The 25,542-nt window shown below is 50.5% G+C and overlaps 1 protein-coding gene across 8 annotated transcripts in view; it reads right to left on the bottom strand.

Annotated features, from left to right (window-relative positions):
* Positions 1-25,542, bottom strand: part of ZFHX3 (zinc finger homeobox 3) — a 314,781-nt gene that overhangs the window by 211,561 nt on the left and 77,678 nt on the right. The window contains exon 1 of one of the 8 annotated variants that reach the window (XM_057534463.1): positions 14,005-14,066. The exons of the other annotated variants lie outside the window; for them this stretch is intronic. The gene's annotated coding sequence lies outside the window, so the exon portion shown is untranslated. Of the gene's footprint in view, positions 1-14,004; positions 14,067-25,542 lie in introns of those variants that run through there. 8 annotated transcript variants of the gene reach the window in all.

Consider the following 25,542-nt stretch of genomic DNA (forward strand, 5'->3'; position numbering starts at 1 on the left):
AGCCAGCTTTCCAGGACTGGGTTTCACACGCTACACAGGTACAGGCCACTGTTGACCAAATCGAGGCCTGGCACCTTGAACGTGCCACACAAAGACCGGCCACACGTGGAGAGTGGAGGCTATCCTGCCGCAGAGCAATGAAATGCATCTGCGCTCCACCTTGGCCTCCGCGCAAAGTGCATTCTTCTCACTGACTGTGCAAAGCAGGATCCCACCAGGGTCTTCCTACTCCAGTCTACCTGGGCTTGCTTTCGATCACAAGTTAGACCTTCCTTCCACTTAACCCTCCACACTCATATACTACTTAATTCTCCCAATCCTCCAAGTTGTTTACTCTCTCCCGGTCTGGCCCATTTCCTTTTTGTTTAACAGGTAACATGAAGTACTGTGTTACAATGTTTAGGGTCAGGGTAACTAGGCTTCCTCAGTAGGATTTAAACATGCAATTTCAGTGCACATGTACAAGGAGCTACTTGAAACAAGGTGAAGTAGTCAAAAAAAAAAAAATTCACCCATCTTCCACAAAGGATTCTCATTCAGCCTCTGCTTAACAAAGATGCAGCTTCGAATATTCAAAGTCCAAGAGAAGGTGAATTCTGGGAAAACTGGCGTCTAATTTGCCCAAGATTCAAAATCTTTATGCTACTTGACCAGTTTCTCTTTCTTTATCTACTGCTTCTTCTTATGCCCCCCTCAAAATAAACCAGCCCTAGAAATAGAATCCCATCTTCCTTAGCTCTTACGACTAATTTATGGCCTTCTTTTAAAGCCCTTGCACCAGAGCTCTGATTCCAGTAATTTCCTCTTCTTCTATACGAATGTCCATTTACAGCCACTCTGTAACCTCTACGTGAACCGAGCATGTTCTCTGTGCCGCCCACGGATGTGGGATCACGCCCTGGTGAGGGCAGGGTGGCTCTGGGGCGGAATCTCTCCACTACAATATGAGCTCACTTGGGACCCTACCCAATTTCAACTCCCCAGAGAGTTAGATGAATACTTCTTTTGCTCTAAAGTGCCTTTAAAAATGACAAAGGAATACCAAAGGCTGAATGGGCAACTAGCTGTGATCTCAAGACATGGCTTGGGTTCTTTTACACTCGGATTAACGGGAGTGGGGGTGGGCGTCTTGATTTTGTTTTTATTCAGGGAGGCGGATATGAGAAGATGTCCCAGAAGACATCCTCCACTGGCCACAGGAATACTTAGAAGGAGTATCTGAAAGTGCTCCAAATCGTTTCCAGCCCCCATCCCAAAGGTTCCCCTCACCAAGCCCCCAAGGCTTTGCGGATACTTTTCTCCACTGCGCTTCCCTGGGCTCCCCACCTATGGCTCGGCTGCCCTCATGTCTCAAGACTGCCTTCTCTTCTGTTCAACACACTACCCTGAGGCTCTCTGATCTGCAGCTGACTTCTTCGACTCCAGGGTGCTAGAAATCGTGGTCCCGCACAAAGGGCCTTTCCAGCTTAGCACCCCCCGGTCGGAGCCTGTCTAGGGAGGGCGCCCACCCATGCACTCAAATATCCGACTGGCTCCGGTGTGCCCGGGACTGTCCTATGGGCTGCGGATGAGGTGGGCCATGAGCCCACCAGGCCAAGACTCCTGCTGCCAGCACAGAGCTCCCATCCAGGTCTTCGGACCCTCCTTTTGCCCCTACTTTTACTTCCTTCTTTTCTGGGAAGGATTTCCCCAATTTAGCCAGAAAATTCTGGGTTTTTTAAAAGGGTTGGGGAGGGAAGACCTATGTTTTCATGAGTTTTAATCTTATTTTAAAAACTGACTTTAGTCAATAAATGATGAGAATTTTCTTTAATTGAAGTTTTTAGGGGCTCCTGAGCTAAATCAACCCACGCTTGGTGTGTACTGCCACATTCTCAATCTGAAGCCGCTCTTTCCCTTGAAGACAGAAGCCAGTCTCCGTAAATTCTAAGCGCTGAACTCCCCCCAATCCTCCTCTGCCACGATTTTATCCCCAAAGCTACAATTCTTCTCATTCAAAGGTTATCCTCCTCAAGCCAAGCCCAAACTAACTCGGCATCCAGCTTTGCTTGTGCCCTACTGCTGGTGCCCAAGTTTCTGGCTCCACGAAGACTCTGACCGAGCTTTCCAGGAACACGCGCCCAGGAGACCTAGCGCTCCATGAGATCAGACGCATCACCCAAGAGTCCTGAACACCGTCACTGGACGTGAGAGCAACACAGTAATACATCTGGCACTTTCTCAGCCTGTCTCCAGTCAGAGCTGGGATTCAATCGGCTTGTGACTTTACAAAGCAATCCCTATGAGGCAAGGATCTTGTGGCCAGTTGATCTTGGGAAGTGGCCCAATGCAGCCGGTAAATGTCTGCCTCACTCCCACTTGATCTTTAAAGACCCAGGAAAGTGGCCCTCAGGCACAACACTAAGCCCCAGAGGGGCCTTGGAATCTTCAATCAGCACCAGCACGCGTGTGTGTGTGTGTGTGTGTGTGTGTGTGTGTGTGTGTCCATGAGCTGTGTGGTTGATCGGCCACTGCCACCCTCCCACCACATCTAAACACACACCTATCCTTCCCCACCAGTGTGCCCACCTGAAGCCTCTGCCCAGACCCCCACCCCCACCCCCACCCCGGGCCCCTCCCAGCCTCACTGCAGCATGCAGGGAGCAGCACTTTCCTGTCCAAACCTGAACTGACCCCGGGCGACTGCGCCACACCGCCTGCATCTGCACCCTCAGGTTAACATTTTCCTTGTGTAGACCTTCCTGCTCTAAAGGGCATGAACCTGGGGAGTGTGAGTCATCACTACGAGCAGGAAGCAACTGCTCCATCCAAGGCTTGACCCAGTTCCTAGAGAGATTTCTCTGCCCCCGCCCCCGCGCCCCCGCGCCCCGGTTCTCATAACACGCTCAGGCTCACCCACCCCATCCCCTCTCTCTACAGCCTTTTCAAGATCTCTCCCTCCATCTACCCACAACTGGGACTGCTTATTTGCTTAGTCCGCTGGTAAGAAAAATGAGAGGGCTGTCTGCCATTCCTGGCAGGGCATAAACACTTTTAAAAAAATGTACGTCCCAACTCTGCTTGGGTCGGAAACCGACCTCTTTAACCTTTCGAAAGAGCTGCGGACATTCCATGGGAATTGACTATCACCACTCCTTATCATCACTGAAAGACAAAATCCACTTTACCCTGCAACATCTCACACGGACCCTTCACATTCTTGGTCTGGGAGCTGAGCATGTAAGAGAAAGAAAGAGGACACCCCAGAAACGTGGGAAAGGCCACTGTCACCAGTACGAGAGGCACCAACACCCCGATTACTCTACAGAGATGTCAGGATACTTTATTTTAAAATTTGTTTAAATAAATATAATGACCCACATACAAAAACTTTACATTGGAAGAACATTTCCCTGGTGATCGAGACCAAATTTCAGATCAGATCAAAGGGAGATTGCCCAAGGAAACCATAAAGAGGCCCAACATTGCTATCGTTCTATGAAAAAATAAAGATATAGTTCTGATTTCTTACAAGGAGTTTCAAAACAAAAGGTCTCCATCTTAAATTTGGAAAGAAAAACATTGCCCACACAGCCCGAAGGGCCAGGAATGGCCTCACGGTATGGGACAGCTTCTGAAACACACAGAAAGTGGGAAACGTAGAACACATGGAATAAACCACTGAGAAACCAGCCGCCCAGGCCAGACCCACCGTGCTGACTTCGGCAGCGCTTGTCAACCAGGACTCGGCAATGACGTTATCGAAACTGAAATCAAGTGGCACTGATCAGTTCAGACCTCCAATGCTGGGTTCGACTCAGTGATTGTCCTACGTGGGCTAGACATTTTTCCATTCAAATGTTGACTAGTTTAAGGGTAAGGTTAGGGAGTCACAGGCATGGTCAATGGTCCTTTTCTTTCTTATTTTATCTAGCTAAAAGTGGGGACAACATTACAAAGCATGAAGTGTAACTGCACAATTAACACCTATAGCTTTGTGCACCAGGAACTACAGTAAACATTCTAGCTGCACACTTGGTTTCATTCTCCTGACAACCTGTGAGATGGGTACTAGCACCGATTCTATTTTGCCCACAAGGATATCGAGGCCCAGGGAATCCAAGTAACTTTCCCAAGGTCACACAGTTAGGTAAAAGCAGAGCACGAATCCAGCCCCTGGTTTCTCAAACACCAGAGCCTTTGAGAGCACAAGACATTCTCCTGGTAGGGTCGCCTGTATACCAGCCAACAAACCAATCGTGAGAATTGCCTGCAGCATGTCTGGTTCCTACATGAAATAGTTTCCGGCCAGAAGCTCATCTTGATCTGTCCTTCTTCTCTACACACTCTGCCAACTATGGAAAAGCCCGCTCATCTCAAGAGGAGTACAGCTCGTGCTTCCCTTCCTCATACAGGCCCTCAGAGGCTGAGTCCCCATCATGCACTCAGGTGGTTCTGAGGCCTCCCTCTGTCTGGATTCTGAGCCATCCTGGGGTGAGGCAGGGGGCAGGGAGCAGAGACCGTCTCCCTACGATCCACCCCCACTCCATCCCCCCAACACTCTTCCACTTGATGCCCTGCCTGCCCACTGGAGTTCAAAGTCAGATCTGAACCAACTGCTAGGTGATCCTCTTAAGACACTTAGCCTCTCGGTTTTTCCAGAAAAGATGACGTGTCCCCACCCTGCATACCTTACAGAACAACTGTGCGGATTAGTGGAATGGACACAGGCTCCAGGGCTTTGAAGCCTCTTAAATTCCTTTCCCGTTTTCCTCAGACAGATGTGACACCTCTCCCTTCTATTTAGAATTTATTTAGAATTAAACAGTTTAATACTTGAGTGGCTAACTCAGGGGCCTAAACAGTGACGCCGAGTGCACACGTAGTAGCCCAATAAAACATCGATGGGGCTTAGAGCCACGAGGAAAGATGCAACCCCACGGGTGGAGCTTGCGGCTCCGGGGCGAGGGGCCCGGCCAAGCTCACAGCCATCCTTCGGTCACTCAAGGCATCCCTGACTCCTCCTCCTTCTCTCCTGCCCCACACCCCACCTTCGACATACATTCACAGGGTGACCGCTTATAGTGTCTCTCAAAATTTCATGTCCACCCAGAACCTCAGAATGTGTCCTTATTTGGAAATCGGCTCTTTGCAGGTATGATTAAGTAGAGGTCATACTGGATGAGGGTGGGTCCCAAATCCAATGACCGGTGCCCTCAGAATGGAAGAGGACACACAGGGAAGAAGGCCATGTGAAGACCGAGGCAGAAATTAGAGGGATTCAGCTACAAGCCAAGGAATGCCAAGGACTGCTGGCATCCAATGGAAGCTAGGAAGGACCCTTGGCTAAGCCTTCAGAGGGACCACGGCCCTGCTGACACCTTGATCTCAGACTTGGAGCCTCCAGACCGTGAAAAAACAAACTTCTGCTGTTGTAAGCCACTCGGCTTATGAGTCTTCGCTCTGGCAGCCACAGGACACTAACTCACCACTTCTCACCCCTGCGCCGCGAGGGCCCTGGCCAGAGCCGCCTCTTGCCCAGCTGGCTGCAATTATCTCCCTCTGGTCTCCGTGCTCCCACCCTCCGCCCAGCACAGCTGCCAGAGGGAGCTTGTCCAGTGCCAGCCTGGTCACATCACTCCTGCGGACGAATCCCCCCGCAACGGCCACCTGGCTCAGAGCAGAGGGGAAAGCCTCACAGTGGCCTTCGAGGCCCTACAGGATGTACCCCGTCCCCTTCCCACACCCACTCCAGCCACACCAGGCGCGCTCCATGCAGGATCTCTGAAGGAGCTTCTCCCCGTCCAGAACTCTCTCCATCACTTAACTCCCTCCAGCCTCTGCTCTCACGTCGTCCCCTCCCGAGGCCCTCCTCACCCGCAAGCCACTGTCCTCCAGGGCACTCCCTCTTCCCCTGCTCGGCTTTTTCTCCATAGCGTTTAACCTCTTTTAAAACACTGCATTTTTCTTACTAATTACGTATACTGAGGGAGCATAAGCTCCATGAAGACAAGGATGGTTCCCTCCCCCCACTGCAGGAGCGCCAGCGCCTAGAACAGTGGAGACGTCCTCAAACATCTGATGAAAAAGTGGACAAAAGGTCAAGGGCAGGCAGGAGCCTGAGGCCAGAGACGGCAGCAACGTGGAGCACAGCCCCGACCCTGGAAGCTTCAGTGGGGCAAGCAGGCCGAGCGGGAGGGGCTGGCCCCACGGCCACAGGGCTCCCAAGTCCTTGCAGGCAGGTGGAAAATGCTAGGCATCGAGGAGCCACTGTGGGCTCCTGATCAGGAGAACGAGACGAAGAAAAGAGGGCAAGGTCTCTTGACCTTGGCACTACCGACGCCTTGGGCTGAACAGTTCTTACGGGGGTGGGAGGCTGTCCTGCCCACTGCAAGAGGCTTAGCCGCACCCCTGGCCTCCACCCACCAGATCCCGGTAGCATCTCCCCCCAAGTTATGATAATCACAAGTGTCTCCAGACATTGTCACATGTCCCCCTGGGACGAGGGGAAGGGAAAATCGGCTCCTTTGAGAACCACTGCCACGGAGTTTCTGTGGTAATGTGTACACAGAGTGACCCCAGAAAGCACATACCTACAAGGACCAGCAGGGAACATAGGTGAGCGAGCTGGCCAGGTGTAAGGTACACCTGTGACAGGGATCCACCCTGGCGACCTAAAAAGCACACGTCCTTCCTAAGAGGGGCAGTCACTGCTCTAGCTGGCTTTTGCCCTCAAGGTCCGAGAAGTACCAAATCCCCCCATTTTTTTTCCAGGAGAAGGTTCCAATCCAGATTTTTATGTTGAAATATGTCTATTTTTAAAATACCATAGGTGCTGCACAAAACTCGTCTCTAGGCCAGGTTTTGCCTGCAGGCCACGACTTTGAAATCTCCAGATAGAGGATGCCTGGAGGCAGAGGATGGGTAGACTGGAGATTCCTCAGAACCTGCAGGAGTTCAGCCACAAAGGGATGGGGCCTGTGAGAACGAGCCTGAAGAAAAGGGCCAAGTCCCAAGAAACTTACGTTGAAATGACATAAGCACACCAGGCCAACTCCCCAGATGTTACTAAAACACAGGTCTTCACTGCAGGTGTCAGAGTAATAGCTGCAGACTTTGGAGAGTCTCTTGAAGATGAAAATGAATGCACAAAGTCCCACCCTTAATTCCAGAAGGCGTGTGAGCCTGCACCTACCTGATCCTAAGCCTTTAACCCGTCCTGGACAAAGCCAAGGCCTCCCCATCTTCACACTGGTCAGGAACCAGCATGGCCACCTGCGTGGACCTTCCCCTGCCGTTCAATCCACCCAGACCACCAGCCGAGGAACAGCCAGATCGAGCTCAACCTCCCCCAGGAATTGGGGCAACGTCGCCGTGCTGATGAGAACGCTTCCTGCCGCCCCTGCCAGGTCCAGGCACCTTCCGGACTCCCCCCCATGGTAATCTGGACCGAGAAGGACCCCTAAGGCATCCTTCAAGACGGTCCCTTTGTGTTAAAGAAAGCAGGGCTTCGGCAAGGGTTAAAGAGAGCATCTGAAGTTTGGTGGAATCACAGATCAGGTCCACAACCTCAAAACCACCAGGCGCACTTCGTGTTGCTTTGCCCCCACCTACGCTGATCCCGGAGCCTGGAGCAACCAGAAGGTCACTCTGACAGCAGACACCATCGTGTCGGTCCAAGGCAATGTGACCTCATCTATGCTAGGTGGTGACAGAAAGCAGAAGAGCTCTGAGTGACACATCCATTTCTGGACAGGCCCAAGGTTGGGGGGTGCGGGGAACGACACCAGCTTTCTGTAAACGGGGTAGAATGACCTCCTTTAAGTGCTGTCATCTTCTGAGAGAAAGTTATCCTATAACAAAGCATTATCATAATTAAACAGCATCGTCCCCGGCATGGTGCATCACCAAGAGCAGAGGCACAGGCTGCCTTGATCGGCATCAGACGCTGGGTCTGATCCAGGTCACTGGAGAAAAGGTAAAACAGTCAGAGGCCCCTAATCTCACTTCCACGCTGCTCTGCTTTGCTTGAGGTGAATGAAATAACTGAGTTTTTGGCAGAGGAAGGAGGAGGCCGGGTGAGCAGGGAAAGGTAGGCGAAGGGAGGGACAAGGAAGGAGTGAGGCAGGGCAACCTCCCACGGGCGGTACCTTCCATGTGAAGGCAGCAGACTCCAGGGAGTTACTGGCCGGTCTCCACGGAGCCTCACGATATCCCACAGGCCTGGGCCTCCTCCCCCTGCTTTCCCTCCCCCACCCACAGGCAACAGCACCATCCACAGTGACGGTGATAGGGTTTGAGATTCTCCAGCCATCGCAACGCAAGCCTCATTCTCCCTTCACCCAACCAGCAGGACGCGGCTGCAGAGAAATCCACGTAAGACGCACTAGAAAAGAAATCTCTGGACTGGGCCCCGAGGCGCGGGGACACAGAGACAAAACTCAGGGGTATCGGTGTTCAGTGAGGCCAGAACAGCCAATGGGAGCCGTGGGCTGGTCACCCCCAAATGCCTCCCAGAATCCAGCTGCCCTGATTTGAAAGCTGACTATTGGGAGAAGAATCTGGGGTCTGAAGGCATCTAAATGACGTGGCCGTGTAAAAACACTACATCAAGCAGCGGTACGCTTTGCAGACACACCCCCCGTGACTAGTTACAGAAGGAACGGAGTGTCCAGCTGTGCCCGATCCCAGCAGCTCTGGAGTCACACGCCCCCCTCCCCAACCCCCCCACCAAGCCCCTGGGCACAGGGAGGCCCAGCCCCCTGCCCCGGGTACCACGGGGTCTCTCTACTCCCCAACGCAGCACCCTCCTGGCCTTCCCCCAGATGCCCGCCCATCTCCTAAAGACACTGCTCGGCCCTCTCCCCTCATATGATTTCCTCACGTATCCATTTTAAGGAACCAACTTTTCTGTGAAGAAGAGGAGGAGACAGTTCCCACGTGTAGAAAATTCACACCCCAGGGAGGAATGAAGAGGGGGCCACTGAGCACTTGTTGAAAGAAGACACGGACAAGAGCGATTAGGAGGAGAAGAAAACGTCTTGTCAGCTCTGAAAGTTAAACAGGAGCATTCCCCCATCGCTCCCCCGCCGGGCCCCCAAGGTGGGAGGGCCCCGGGAATAAGCCGGAGCTCCATTGTCGTTTGCGGGAGCTCCACCTCTGGGAATGGATTTGATGTCAAGTGTCAGCAAGTAAATTGCTATTGGCTTCTCAATAAGCAGCAGTAGTGAGCTAAGTGTTTCCCCGTATTGTGCGGGCTCTCACAGACTCAATACGGCAGTATTGACAGCACAATCACACAGTAATCCAGGCTCCACTAATACCTACACTTCCTCAATGAAAATACACTTTCCACTTGGACATCAGCCCATTAGCCTTGGGCTGGAATCTCCAGCCTGCCCCGTCCCCCAACCACCCCTGGGCCCTGGAACTGGCATCTCGCCCCCAAATGCCCCGGCCAATGCGAACAACCCAGCCAGCATATTGTCAGGGCCCAACCTAAAAGATAAACAGCCAGAGACCTACAGGAAAAGGCCTGCTCTCTCCATCTATAAATCACCGGTGGGAAGGAAAGAAAAGTGATCCAACTCTTTAAGGATAAAAATCTCAGCAGTCGCTGAGGAAAATTGATGTTCCCTTGCAAAGCAAAAGATGTTCACTCTGGGAAGCTGCATGTCTTCAAGTTTTCAGAAAGACAAAGAAACTCAAACTTCACCCAACACAACGCAGGAATGAGACAAGCTCTATCACTCCAGGTACTAGGTTTCAACAAGGCAAGTCCCCACATCCTAGCAGTCTTAGATAGATTTACATGCTGAAGGGTCTGCTAATTTAATAATAAATACCGTGCAAACACAAGCTATTTTTCAAACGCATCTCTCACCAATTTTCATTTGACTTTCAGAACACCCTGGAGTAGGCAAGAGACAAGATTTTATTACAGAGACCAATGAAACAGAGAAGTTAAGTGACTTACCTAAGGTCACACAGCTAGTTAGCAGTGGATTTGATATTAGAGGCTAGACTAGAGATGGGCAAACTTTTTTCCGTAAAGAGCTAGGTAAGTATTTTCGGCTTTGTGGGCCATTCAGTGTCTGCTGCAACTGCTCAGCTCTGTCACTGTAGCATGAAAGCCACCACAGACAACAGGTAAACGAACAAGCTTGGCTGTTTTCCAAATGTTATTTATGGACACAAGTACAATTTTTGCGTAATTTCATGTGTCATGAAATAACATTCTTTTTTGGACTCCCCCCACCATTTAAAAAGGTAAAAACCATTCTTAGCTCGAAGACCATACAAAAACAGGCGTTGGGTCACATCTGGCCTGCAGGCTTATAGTTTGCCGATCCCAGCCCACTGGGAGACTTGTAAATATCTAGAACACCACAGGCAAAAAGGGCAGATCATTCTCAGGCTCATTACAATTGTAATAGTCTCGTCCAGTGAAACTGCTTGACCATCCGACACCAATCACCAACTCCAGCCCCCAAGTGTCCAACATCGATACAGCTGTGCACCCATAACACGCTGGCCGAGTCTTAAGACTTCTGTAGAAGCACTGCCTTTTAATGGGAATTTTTGCACAAATTTCAAAGTTAAGAAACTTTCCATAAACGCACAGGGCACGCCCAAGCCAGTGTGGGAGTAATATGCTAACTGCAGAAGGCATTTATGTCCAAAACCAGCACACGTGTATTTAACAGTGTCGTTAAATACAGTGTTGGGGTGAGTGGACCCCCCAGCTCCCAGAAGGAGTTTCTGTCTCTCTGTGTTCAGTAAGAAGAAATGTGGCCAGAAAGGGGTTAAGGCCCTTCCAGGCTGTGATCTGATAAATGGCTGTGCAGAAAGCAGGTTCCCTCACTTTGAGATATGATGTCACTAACCTTTATTGATCCACTATCAGAGAACTTTGCTTATCTCTCTCCTGTGATATACTGCCCCTCCTGTGCTCAACTAGTGTTTAATACACTGCCGGCTGCCCCGCACTCCTCATCGCTCAACAGCGTGGCGAGAGGCTGCCACGGGGGCCAATATTTTACAGCCAGGCCTCACCAGCACAAAAGATTCCCTGCCCCGGTGCGGAAGGCACACCCGCCTCCCACCTCCTTCCCGGCTGCCAGGTCCCAGGTGCTCCCTGACAGTGGGCCAGGGGAGGACAGGATAGAGTAGGAACCCTCTGAGCATCTCCCTTTTGCCTTTTTTAGAAGCACAACTCCAATCCCTTCAAGCTCCAGCTTCTTTTCCCTCCACTGTGAAAACACAACTGTCAGCCCACCATGTTCACGCGGCAGAAACCTCTAAGAAAACCTCCCATAAGAGAAATGCGCTTCCTGTTTTTCCCTTTCCACAGTCAAGACCTCAGTCTACCAGGAGCTGGAAAACACTGCCCATTGAGGTATGGGACAGTCATTCAAGAGGAATCACGCCAGGACCAAAGCCAGAGAACATCCCCAGATGTGGCCAGGCAGGCTCAGATTCTGAAAGATAACAGGGTTCCACAGCCCGGGACAGCAGGATGCCAGAGCCGCCACACGTGAGGTTTGGGGTCCTCCCTCCCTCCTCCCGACCCACAGGAGGACTGGGCATGATGCGCAGCGGGTGCCCCACCCGCGGGTGGGAGCGGGAGAGCCAGCAAGTGCCGACAGACAGGAGAGGACTGTTACACGGAAGGGCTGGCATCAACCTGCTCGCTCCCCCGCCACCAACCTCAGACGCCTCGGAAGGACTGCGCAGCCTCAGCCAAGGCCCCACCTGTCGCCCCCGGAGGAGCCCGCGGCCAAGACTTTGCGTCTCCCGCCCCATCCCTGCCGACAGGGGCCGCGGGCAGCCAGGGAGAGCCAGCATGCCCTTCCACTGCCCTGGGGCACCCAGAATTTGCCTAATTGAACATTAACAAGTTGCTACAATAAAGTTCCTCTATCGTGAGCTAGAAACCTTTTGGGCAACAACAACAGAAGTCTTGTTACAAACCGCTCTCAAAGCCAGGCCTCAGCCTCGACAGGTGTGAACAAGATTTAAACACCTCCTACAATACAATGCAATCCAAACAAAGGGGAAAGTCAATCCCAACCTCCTGGGGTTTCTCCTTGTCTAACATCTTCTTCGCTCACTCAGCCCAAGGGAGCCAAGGGAACGCATGGGGAGGCTGTCTCCAGGCCAGGGCGCGGAGACCTAACCAGCCCTGAAGCAGGATCCTTTGCCGCCCCCCGCGGGCCACCAATCCAGTCACCCTCTGGCAGAAGGGGAGGCCATTAACGCCTCACACCCAGTTCCTGGGTCCCCAGGACCCCCGGCGCACCTTCCATCCATCCCTAACTCAGCCAGCGGATGGACCAAGCTTCCCACACTACCTGACCCTAGCTCAGCACTCAAATCTCCCATGTGAGAGGTAAGCAGAGGAAGAAGGCAGAGGGAAGATCCCCAGGCCCCAGGGTCTGAGCTGTTCTTTCTCCTAAAGGGGATCCAGGCACCTCCTCATGCGTCCTCCTGAAGAATGCTGGGGAAGAGATGGGATTCCAGGACTGGATTTATCATTGAAATTTTTTTGAGCGCCGCTCGGGGAAGAAACACATGAGAAGTGTGTGCTAGACAAGGAGAAATTATCCCGCCCATTGATTTTTTGCTCTGGAGTATTAGAGAGAACACAGCATTTACCTGGAGATTTCCTCCCGAAGTCAACCACATAAACAGGACTTGAAAGAGCTTATCAGACAAATGATCTGCTCCCACCGCCATCGTGGAAAGTGGGCACCCCAGGAGGGAACTGGACGAGCCCCACTGTCCCAGGGTGACTTCTTGAAGCAGTTGTTATTGTTACTTGACTTCAAACGAGTGAGTGAGAAGGCAGAGAGGGGAGTGGCAGAGGGGACACCATGGGTAAGAGTGACAATGGACAAAGAAGGGAATTCTCTCTCCTCTGGGCCTCTGCTCCAATGAGAACGCAAAATGGCTACAGAACAAAACCCAAAAAAGCAGCAAGCACATACGTGGGCCTCCAGCCATTCCTATTTTGGGCACCCCTCCTCTGTTCTTTTCCACACTCTTGGGCATTTTTTAGAAGTGACAAACACTAATAATCCAGCTTTTGATCCTAACTCTCCTTCTCTCTCAGTGCAAGAGGAAAGCTGTCGGCACTTTTTTCAAGTGAGAGCGAGCCAGGAAACATGCCAGGGAGACCCCCAATACCAGCTACTCTCAAGTTTCTCTACCTCCAAACTTGGGGCAAAGTCAAGGGTAAGAGTGACCTGCAGACTTGCGATAAAATGTTCGTGACCACCATGATAGAATTTGTTTTCCAGAAATTTTTACTAATGAACCTTGTAGCCTGAAAACCGATCCCAGGCAAGGAGTTAAGTTGGCTCATTTTCCTCCATGCTCCCCCTTCTCCTACCTGATAAGCAGGCAAGCGCCCCCAGGCCCGTGGAAGGACAGCGGCCCACTCGCAACAACAACAAATAAAGGTTCAAAGGCTCAAGTCCCCTTTCCAGGTAGCTGGGAGGATGTAATTGGTGAGGCAGGAGATTAGAAATATCGGCAGCCTCTAAGTAAGACTTTAATTTACTGGCAGATCAATAGAGCCGGGGTTATATTGGCAAAGTGTCTACAGCTCTATTGACTCACGCAATGCCTCTTATCAATTTATCAGAAATCTGGAAGTCAGAAGATATTGTTTGAAGGGGAAAGAAGAAAAAAAGAGAGAGAGAGAGAGAGAGAGACAGGGAGTGACAAGAGCCTGAGCAGTTAGAAACTGGGGTCCCCAATGACGAACTTGGTACCAAGAGTTTTTACATCAACCTGTCTCCTGGAATGGAAGCCAGGATGATGTGATTTAGAGTTAACTTGACCCCCTAGATGGCCCCTCAGCCTTCTCACATGATTCCATTTTCCATGAACCTTGGATTCTGGGGGGCGGGAATCCTACCAAAGCAGAGGCCATTTGTCTATTTGTTTGTCTCAGCAAGGAGCTACTCCTCCCTTTGGGGTCAATGATTCTTGCCCAAGTTGCAGGCAATTCACACGCACCTGTTTTCTTTTCATTCTAGTGCCTCTCCGGCTCCGCCTCAGCCAGAATTCTTCATTTTAGCTTCTTTTTCACCAATCTATAAAAAAGATTTTCTTACATAAAAGGGATCTCTATCCCAGCATCCCAACCACCCTCTCAAGGGGTCTCGAAGTAGCTATCAGACTAACAATGGCACTTGGTCTCAAGAAGCATAAAGAAAACAGACTCAAGTTCCATCAACCAGCACACAAGGATATGCAAGTTTTCACGAATAATAATCTTCATTGGAAAGGGTTTTGAAATATCCCAGGTAGTGGACAAAAAGGCCAGGGAGGAAAAAGGTAAACATTAACACTTCACCAAACCTAACTATCCACACCAACGAAGGCAGGACACAGGAAGACACGACGTTCTGGAGTATTTCTATCAGATAACTCCAGGGGGCAGGTCTTGAAGAAAGAGAGGACTTGGAGCATTCCAGTTATCAGGATGCCAAAGGGAAGAGCGATTTTACTTGGTCTGGAGGAACCACGACCTGCTTTTGACAATCCATTTTGGCTCCTGCCTCATACAACAAATTTCTGCTTAATTGCTGTTTTGCATTTCGTTGAGACATCAAGTAAACAGTACTTAAGTGTTTCCAGACAAAAACAATAACTCACTAATGACTAAGGCACTACTAATTAAAATGCCCCTGTGATGGCGTGACTGGACTCAGAGCCACCACAGGAACAGAACTGCCTGGGCCTTGAACACATGAACCAGAACGCAAACGTACGAGGCGGGGGTGGGGGGGACGTTCTGCTCCTTCCTCTGCGGGTCACGACGGCCCTCTGGTTACAAAGAAGGGAGCCCCTTATTGGAACTGGGTGGGGCAGGGGGAGTAGAGTGGGAGAAGTCAGGAGTGGGGGAGTGAGGGTGCTGGGATTTCAGAAGGAATGCCAGCTCCCTAACAGAATGTATATTCTAGAACCTTGTGAGTAAAGTGACCTGGCATGACCCTCAAGACTTTGAGTTCCCATGATCTCCTGAAGAAAACAAAAATGTATGTGTCCCACCCCAGTAGGGGAGAAAATAAGATGTGTTAAACCCACCCGAAAGATCCTTCCCTAGAGACCACCCTTCCTACAGGGAGGAGTGTCCAAAAGCCTAAATTCCCAACTAGGCTTTAAATAAGAAAAAAGATTCAGAAAGAATGAAACAAAGATATACGATACCACCTGATTGGTGCAAAAGTATTACTTTAACCAAAGAGTCAACATTCACAAGCGCTTTTGACAAAGTAAGGGGAACAGAGAAAACTTCTCTTCCTCCCCAAATAAGAGATCAAAATAACTACAGACTTCCCCTTAACAGAAGCCCTTCTCTCTGCGCTCTTCAACATTCAGTCCTACAGATGGAGGCCTCCCAAAACCACTTTTTAAATCTCAGTATTCAAAACCAAAAAGCAAAGAAAAAGGAGGCGACCGGAGCACTGGGCTTTGCCGAGGACCTTATCTTCCTCTGGGCAGGTTAAAGACCTGCTAGTTAGCAAGGGAGCGGGTGGGGACAGTCATTGAAACCGCAGGGGCCTAATACCCATTTGTATTCACACTCAGACCCTTTAGGGATATAAAATCGGAGAGGTTGAACTGTTTACATTCACCTAATGCTCGAGTAAACAGATCAGGGCCCGAGTGCAGGGGTTTCCGGGCGGCTGTGACCAGACCCCCTTCTGTGCGGGGTAGCAGGATGGGGGGAGGGGGGAGGGGAAGAAGGCCGCTGCGGCACTTCTGTCACTTCTCCTGGACTGAAGACCGGTGGAGGCCACGCTCCCCTTCCCACCCCACCACCCCTGCTCCTCCCCACCCCCAAGCCCGCGCCTTCCTTGACCCCGTGCGGCCCCATTTTGATTCCACCCACTGAGGCCATAGAAGCTTCCAGAAAAGTACAGAGCACCCCTTGCTCTGGACTGCCAATGGGCACAGAGGAGGAGGAGGCTGGCCGACTAGCCCCAGTCGGGCCCAGCAGAGCATTCTAAACCACAAGGCCAAGACAGGGAGCAGCCCTTCCCTGGAGAGGGGACCCCATGGCCACCAGACGTCACCTTGCCTCCCCCCTCCCCCAGGCCTGCCAGCGCCTCCACACCACCCACAGTGGCCTTGGAGGGAGGAGGTCGGAAAAGGAAAGGCCTTGCCAAGAGCACATGGGGAAAGGGGTTAAACACCCAGCGTCAGACCAAGGAACAAGCTTCCGACTCCCCCAGGCGCCCAGTCGGGGGTGGTGTCCCTCAAGAATTATTGTTACCCAAGAACGACATCTTACAAAAGACCCTCCCACACACACACACAGCTTCCCGCATCAGCGGGTTGTGGCAGAAGGGAACCAGGAGCTGTCTGATGTCCGGCCGTGAGGCCTGACCATATCCTCTAAAACACAAACAGTTTCAACTTGACTGGGGGTAAAAGTGGGGGGAGGTCCTGGCACTCCTTTTAAATGCAGATTTGAACTTTTCACCCAGGGTCAGACCGCTGCACTCCTCCAGCCCCAGCAGAGGCCGGCGCCGGGGCCACGCAACCTCACACTTTCACAGGCTTTTTCCTGCCTGCACAGGAGGCCGGCCCGTTGAGGGAATTAGATACCTCCTTCCCTAAAACCCCAAACCCACACCCGCCTCTCAGCTTACCAGGGGCACACCTCCCACTGTCCTCCTGGAGGAGGGCCTCGGATTGGCCGAGGCTGGCTGTGTGCCCTGGGCACAGCGATGGTGAAGGAAGATTGTTCTTATCACACGCATCGACTAAGGAACGCTGAGATCAATAGTGAGAAAACCCCAGCACTTCACCGCCACCGAGCAAGAAGGCGCATCCTCTGTGGGACAGGTGTACAGCTGCTCTCTCCTCCAGCAGAAGCCAGGCGAAAGCCATCCTTGCTGTTTTACTCATCGGGGCTGTAATGTCAGTAGGACTTAAATCCTCTAACTTTGAGAAGAAGTCCCTTCAGGAGCGAACAAGAGAAACGTATGAACAGCCTTAAAAAAATTTTTAAAAAAAGTCTAGGGTGGGACTTCTTGCCTCTGTCATATCCCTTCCCTTATCCTCATGTGCAAGGCGGTTTCTGATTTTTCCTTATCACCCTTTGCCTCCCTCTTTCTCCACCTCCAACTAGAGAAGACCACTGGCCCTGGACAGTGAAAGAGGGCTCCGCTGTGTGGCATCAAGATAATGTGAAAAATCAGAAATTCGAATAAACACCAAGGGAAGAAGAGAAGGGGTCTTTTGCTGGGATTGGAGACCAGCAACAGCAGCGCCTAGGCAGCATGGGAGCTTCCAAAAGACAGGCCCCTCCAAGCAACACACCGTATCGGCCCAGGTCAACCAACCAGGAAGCCTGTGTGGTGTCAGAGAGGACAGTGCACTGATCACCCACACGTCCACGGTCCCCGTCCCACCACAGACTAGTAAGCCACCACGGACAGGGTGAAACGGATGGTTTCCAGAAGCTCCCTGCAGCCATGCCACTCTGAGGGCACAAAAAAGCAAGAAGGGGTGACGCATAAAGCAATAAGACTGTTGTAATAAACCCACCAGAACTCACACATGTGAAGGCTGTCCTGCCCTCTCCCACAGGGTTGGGACCACCTTGCTGCCACTGCTGCTGTTCTTTGTTTGGAATGGCCTTCAAAGCCAGGTGGATACTTCCTCCACCCACCTGCGTGTCAGGAAACAGTTTAAAAAACACTTGCACGGCAACATCACATTTTTTGCCTCCTAACAATCCCATAAGGATGTCAGCAGACTTGGGCGATTTTTACAGAAGAAACTGTGTAGATAGATGCAGCCTGTACCCCTGAACCCCAGTAAGTGGAAGCAGCTGGTCACGAGAGATGGCGGCTGACTCAGCTCCATCAGTCGAATGCCTCAGACGAGCCCAGGGCAGCATCCTGAAATGCCAGCCCTGCCCTGTCGACAGGCAGCCACCAGCCCCTCCGGGATACTGAGCCGAGGAAAGGGGGCTAGTCCGAAATGAGATATGCTCTAAGTATAAAATACACGTGGGATTTTTTTTTAAGGATGCAAAATGTCTCATTCATAGTTTTCTTTATATTGATTACATGTTAAAATGATAACATTTCAGATATAGTGGGCTACAGAAAATATAAATAAAATTAATGTCACCGGTTTCCTTCTAGTATTTTTAATGTGTATACTAGAAATTTTTAAATTATATATGTAACTCCTGTACTGTACTTCTATTGGATGGTGCTATTCTAGAAACTCAGTCTGTCTTTCAACTTCAGACTCAGCCACGAGTTAAGTGTTCTTGAATAGGACTGAGACAGAATTTTCTTGTCGATTTTGAACATCCCCGCCTAAAGCTACAACGTACGGACTCCCAAGTGATACCTCTAATTGTGCTGAAAAAAATCTTAGTATCCAAATCACTTACACTTGCCATTTGGCAATGGGTTGGGGGAGGGGGAGGTAGAAGGTCAGATGTGCATCAGAAGCTAGACAAGGCCAGTGGAGTGACACACCCTCTTTCAAAATGTTATCAATCACGTCCGAGACCAATCATCTTCTTTGAAAAATAGTAAAAAGTTGTTTATTGTGGTGTAATACAAGGACTGCCCATTACAAGGCTTGCCTCCTCCTCCAGCTGCATTTCTCACTATGGAGAGCAGAGTTCTCTCTTTTAACTGCCCTTCCCATAAAATATGCCCAGCAGGAGGCTGGTACCCAGCCGCACCCCACCCTCACATACACACGCTATAAAATGGGAAGGGAAGGGGAGCAAGGGGCAGAGCACACAGACATGGCCCCTCTCCTATGAGACAGTGCCCATCCTACCACGAGGGATCACAGGCCAGTCTCATTTCTCCATGTAAATGAACTTTTTAGCCACCTCCTCAAAGAAGAAAAGCTGCACAGATGCGGAAGGCCCATCCTGGGGCACACAATTACAGCCATTTGCATTCCTCCAGCAGCAGGATTAGCACAGGAATGTGCTTTGCAGCTTTGTGGGGGGAAAAGGAGTTTAGGAAGAAAGGAATGGGGGGGGGAGCTATTTCTCCCCAGTCTGTCCATCCAAAGCTCTGTGACACACTTCCACTTCTCTGAGAGTCAGAAAGTGGAAATAACTGCTGCTCAGGCTTTCTAAAGAGGGGGAAGGTTGAAACGCCCAGGGAGGGGGAGTGAGAAGAGGGGGGACGGCGTGTATTAGAACTGCCCCTCCTGGTGCTTTGATCCCCTCGGTCGCTAGGAGAAACCAACTTTTCTCCTTGGGTTAATCAAAACCAAATTACTCAGGAATGTGGCAGGACAGGTCTGAGCTTCCAGGTCCCTTTGTCTTTGAGGATTTAAAATGAAAAAATAAAAATTTTAAAGCAGATGCCAGTGGCTTACGGGACTGGTAACATGAAAAGTCTGAAGGAACCTTAGACCGCATCACCCACCCTCAGAAAAAAAAAAAAGTTATCCACAAACCTACTCCAATCTACCAATCAAGAGGTTATTTTTGTAGATAGGTCCAAAACTCAGAAGAACTTCCTATTTTATCCTTACCGCCCCTCAGGAAAGAACCCCCCCCAAAGAAACCTGTACCTAGTCAAAGTGCAAATAAGAAATAAGCAAGATTTTGTTGCAAATGCTGCAACCCGATGATAAAATGCATCATGGGGAGCAGAGTCCCCACGAGCTCAGGATCATACATTTCCCAAGAACAAAGCTTGGGAGCAGTTTGCAAGGTCCTTCCTTGGGATACTGGGCTAGGAAGGAGAGCATCCAGTCGTGGGGGCTTCGTAAACTTTGGGATCTCTTTAAGTTCTAAGAAAGGGAGCGTTGAGGAAATGGCTCAGTGCAGGGATCCCATCGGGTGTCGGAAGATACCCCTGGAGCACCTGCTGTCCAGAAACAGCCAGGAACTCGCCACCCAAAGCCGCCCTGTTCACTAGCAAAGCGTGCCGGGTGTGCCTGCCGGCCCAGTGACGCCGGCCCAGTGCCTCTAGAGGCAACAGGAAAAGGCTGACTGACCTCAGAGATGAAAGAAACCTGGGGCTCGGGGCTATATTAAGGACTCCACACCTCCTGCCCTGGTCACATCTTTGGCAAGCTTGTGTCACCGTGCAAGGGGTGGGCCTGCACTCTGGGCTACTGGAAAATCTACAGTGCAATGCCCAGGGGACATTATTATTAGGGACAGCAAGGAGTGACACGTCCCAAAGCACCCAGGGGCAGAAATATGAACGGCTCTCTGTGCATTATAAAATGCCACTAAGCTTCACTGCAAAACCTGACCAAGCCCCCACTGCCCTCCTCCCTCCAAAAAAAGATAAAATAAACAAACAGAGCACCACCAGTTAAGCTACAGAGCCTGGACTCAAAAGATAAAATGAGGCCAAGACACAGGCCTGACTACCAGCTCGCCATAAATTGTAACTGGCCTCCCGCCTATGGTTATCTGGGAGGTTGCACTAAAGTAACTTTTAAAATACTCTTCACCTTATCTTTAGGCCCAGTCAAACACACACATACATCACCCGTCTTAGATCTCTGCCATTAGCGTTCCATTTAGACTTTCCGAAACAAGGTCATCCCAGTAGGCCCTTCCCCTGTTTCCGGTCACAGCTGCGGACTTTCACCCCCTTCTCCAACAAAAGGGACCTTGTACACAAAATTAACCCGAACCATTAGTTTGTGCGGTGTGAGAGAGGACACTGAGCCCTCGGAATTATTTATCCTCCTCCCAGGCCCGGCCCAGGGTGCTCCCCCACGGAGGCCGGGGGAGCTTCCCGAGAGATTAGAGGCCCCGCTGCCTCGGCCTCCGCACCACACAGCTGCATCTGTGCAGCCAAGGCCCTACGCTGCACAGAATAAACACAAAGCCTTTTTTTTTTTAAGGAAAGAAAAAAACTTTCTCCCAGACTCAGGAACTGTAGAAAATGGTTTGATCCCACAGCTGGAAAGGGCATGAATCATCCTAGATATTGTTGAGCTGTCCAATATGGCGGCAACCACCAGAATGATCCCAGATAGGGCTGATCTGTCCAGTATGGTGGCCGCTGCCCATACACTGCTCCTGAGCTCTGGAAACGGGGTGAGTCCCAACTGCTGAGCTGAGAATGTTGTGGGGATATTGTGGGTTGTGCAAAAAAAGACATTTTAAACCTCATTCCGCCTGTATCTTTTTACTTTTTATTAACGTGATGCCTGGAAAGTGTACAATTACATATGGGTTCTATTTCTATGGGCTGGCCCTCCAGGGGATGAAAATGTTACAACCTCAAACACCAGCCCATGACCATGCCCTAAAAGGAAAGAGTCTTAATTTTTAGATGCTAAAAAGACCATAAAATTAAGCAAATGGCAACATCTGATATCAGCTATGTCAAATCACTATCTCAGAGGATGCCTGACAAGTATGTCTAACTTGGAGGTGGGAGGAAGCTGCCCTCTTTTTATCCAAGAAAAGCAAATGCAATGTCTATCCCAGTGGTTCTCAACTGGGGGGGAGGGGCAATTCTTCCTCCCCAGGAGACAGTGGCAATTCCGGGAGACATTTTTGATTGGGAGTTGGGGGGCAGGGGGGCACTGCTTGCATCTGACCTTAAGAAGTGAGGGACACCCCCCCCCAACAAAATATTATCAAACCCAAATGTCAACCATGCCCACACACAACCGGGCAAGGACTAGATGAGGTCCACGAAACCACACCTTTAATACTCAGATTTCCAGGGGCGGGGGGCTGGAGGGGGGGGGGCATCCCTTTGCAAAACGGCTTCTCTGCAGGGCTCAGGATTGGGTACAGGTCTCAGTGGTATTCACGATGTGGGAAAATGAAAGTAATGATAATAACGTTAAAACTATATTCATTTTCTCACCAGACTGAGAACTGAGTTTCAAGGGCTGAAAGGTCTGGGCAGCTGTGTTTCAGGCTACTCGGTAGAAAATGGGGTTTAAAAGCTCCGTGCAACGTGAGCCTGACCCCGCACTGCATGCAGAGTGACGCCTCTCGCGGAGGCTCCGAATTGGGCAAGCCACTGGCATGCCCAGTTCCCCAGCCCAGACCACAGAGGTTCCTGCGCCGGGCGGCAGAGCAGCGAGGCAGCTGTGAGCGGGCCTGCAGGGACAGGAAGGGGACAGGGCAGCGGACGGAGGAGGCCAAGACAGGAAGAGCTCCAGGATGAATGTGAACAGCCCCTTTCGCGGAGCCCGGCTGGGAAGCTGTGCAGGAAGGCAGCGGGGGGGGGGGGGGGCAAATGATAATTAACTCAGCAAGTTGATAGTATTTGCATATAAATGCCTCCACAAATCACGACAAACAAGCCAGGACAAGTCAGGCCTATTAGCATATACAAGCCAGCCCGGGAAGGCCTCTCTAGGTGGGTCATTGAGTGGGCTGCTCACTTCGAAGGCCGCCTGCCAGCTTGGGGGGTGGGGGGGGGCGGCGAGGGGGGGCACATGAGGGGAGGGCTGGGGAGGATGGGGACACTGTGTCAATTTCAGACCCTTTCACTCCTGATCGCAGTTGCAGGATGTCAAAAAGAGTTGGCTGTATTCCCAGCCCCTAAGGGAAGAACAGAAGAAACACTGGACCTTTTAGTTTCTTTCTTCCAGGGTGCTGGGAAACAAGGGAGCCAGGGCCGTCGGCGGGGACAAAAGAAACATAAAGGAAAGGACATGCGGATGGGAACTAACATTTGTAGAGAGGCTACCGAATATGCACCGGGAAGACTTGTTTTCTATTTCATTTCATTCCCACTCTTAGGTGTGAGGTGTGCATTATGCCCATTTTACAGAGAAAGGAAGTAATAAGGCTCAGAGAGGTTGCATGGTGGGTCCACAGTCACACCGTCAGGCTGGAACAGAGCCAGGCCCTATGCCTACGACCCCAGCAGAGGGGTCCCAGACTAGAGCAGAGTGGAGAACAGAATTCCCAAAAAGCAGGCTCATTTGATTCATCTCTGCTTCTCCCAGGACAACAGAGTGTGGACACCAGCACCCCCATTTCAAGGGCTGACTCATAAGCAGCACTCTGATCCTGACCTGAACCCTACCCTGCTGTATTCTGTAATTATCTCATTTCTTTCACCAATGAGCAAGATCGCACCTCCTCCAATTAGACACTTAGGAGTTTGCACCAGGATTTCCTTTATCAGACAATATCTCCAACGTCTGGACAAACACTAGATTCCCCAGCAAGCGAAAAATAAACTGACAGTCCTTTCCCAAAAGGTGTAAAAGTTCTCTGCTTTCCCCAAAGATACCTCTACCTCTGGTTTCATACCTGTTGCAGGAAAAACCAGCTTCACCTCCTCTTTGAAAAAGTGGGGGAACCCCTAGAATTTTCACCCCTGCCATTCTTTACCTGCAACTACATTTTAAGAGCAGTTTGAAAGCAGCTGCTTTTGCAGTGACATCAGCCTTCTAACACACACTGAATCCACGGACCTCTTCTTTAAGCATCCACAAGTTGACTTGACGCTTTTGCAACGACACAGATGTTCCACGGGGAAACGCGGCAATGTTACAAGGAAAGCAAAAACCACTCCCCCTACCAGCCAAATGCACATTAAGAACCAAGGCCCTGAGCCAAAGAGCATTTTAGGAAGAGGGCCTGAAATGGTGGAAGAGGCTTACATTGTTTGAGCAGTTAAGAAAAACTGTTTAAAAGAAAAAAAAAAAAAAGACAGGAAAGTTGCTGAGGAGGAGAAAAAAGGCACACACGTGTTCTTTAGCATATTTTCACTGGACAAACATGTCAGGAAGAGAAAAGCTGTCCAAAATAGGCCGCTCCGAAACCGTAAGTGTGGAAAGCAAGTAAGCTGACGGCTACACATATGTACTTTTTATAGGCTTACAGGAGTTTAAACTCTTGAAAAGAGCTTTTTATATACTGGATCGAGACTTCATATCTGAACAGGGACATATATAACTTTGGGGGGGGGGGGCAGATGAGGCCTGAACTCAAGTATCGAATTAAGCCCCCCTGTCTTCATTCAGCTCATCTGACTCTGACTCTGGCCTCTCCACTAAGGAGACTCAAAGAAGACAGAGAGCCGGCTGTGAACTGGAATTTTCATATGGAAATGCAGAGCCTACAACAGAGATGTGCACGGGCAACAGTTCTCATTCAAAATCTAGCTCAACCAATAGACTCCCAGAAGAATTTTTCTCCAGTTACATTCCTGGATAAAATCAGGCACAACCAAGAACCCAGCAAAATTGCTTTTTCGCCCACCACCAAAGACCCACAAGTAGTTCAGCCCTTCTCTTTAGCTAAGTCACCCCCACCACACACACACACACACACTCACTCACTCACACACACACTCACTCACACACACAAAGAGTAGGAGGTCTGAGCAGCCACCAACTCCTGCCTCCAGAAGCACACGAGGGGGGGCAAGTTTCACTCTCAGATCAAAGGTTTGTGGCCGAAATCACTTTCAGGACAGTGCGTGAAATCGGCAGCAGATGAAAATTCCACCGTCTTTTCACAGCGTCCGATGGAGCCAGTTTTCCCAGTTCAGAGTCTGCCTACAGATGACAGAAGATACTCCACAAACTCCCAACTGTTGCCCCAAAAGACCCACTTAAAATTAAAGACAAGATAATCATGTAAGAAAGCCTTCAAGGCCATTATGTGATTAGCAGAATAGGAGGAGAGAGGGCTTGGGGGTTTCCCCATCTTCACGAGGAGCAGCCTGCAAGGGGGGTTTGATGGCTTCAGTCCCAAACCTGCAGCAGCCAGAAGGGGCAGCGGGTGGGAAGGGAGCACATGTTTTGCATACCCCACTCCTCCCTTCCTTGGAAGCCTCAGACTGACTTCAGGGAGGGAAGAGGATGGAAAAATCTTGGAGGCGGCACATGTGTTAATACCAAAATTCAAAGAATAAGCAGCTGAATCACCTAAGACACCCCCCCACCCCCAGGAGGCCAGCTAAGGCCTCTCTGGAGGGGTACACATCAAAACCTCCCGTGCATTAATCCCCATGTTGACAAGACTGCATGGTGACCCTCCTGTGGGAAGGGAGAAGGGCTCACCCAAAAGGCAGATTAAGCCCAGGCATTTTGCTAAGAGGCCCTGTCTGGGATTAAAACCAACAGCACAGAAGTCTTATTCTGAAATGAAGTCAAATTTGCCACTTAGCAAACTTTCTATGTCTCTTTCCCTATTTTTATTCACACCCTTATCCTTGCAAAAGCAAGAAATTCCAGGAATTAAGGGTGAAAGAAGGGCGGAAACATCTAACGAAAAATCACCTTTAAAAGTGACAAGTAAGCCAAGCCACCTTCCTTAGGCAAAGAATTCTCTAGAAACACACCCATCACTGCTAGACCACTCACTGCCTTGTCCTCACCATCTTGTCCCCTGCCCCAAAGAATGAAAACCAGAAAAAAGCATTCAAGTTGCCTCACTGCTTCTGAAGCTTTAGCACAATACTGCTGTCAATTCCCCAGTTCCTGTTCATATGAGTCATTTACTTTATTAGCTAAAAACAAAACAAAACAAAACAAAACAACCCTCTAACATCTGACTGTCAGTTCGCACATGTTCAAAGAGAACAATCTGGCAGC

This window comes from Balaenoptera acutorostrata, chromosome 19, assembly GCF_949987535.1.
Source record: "Balaenoptera acutorostrata chromosome 19, mBalAcu1.1, whole genome shotgun sequence".
NCBI lineage: Eukaryota > Metazoa > Chordata > Mammalia > Artiodactyla > Balaenopteridae > Balaenoptera > Balaenoptera acutorostrata.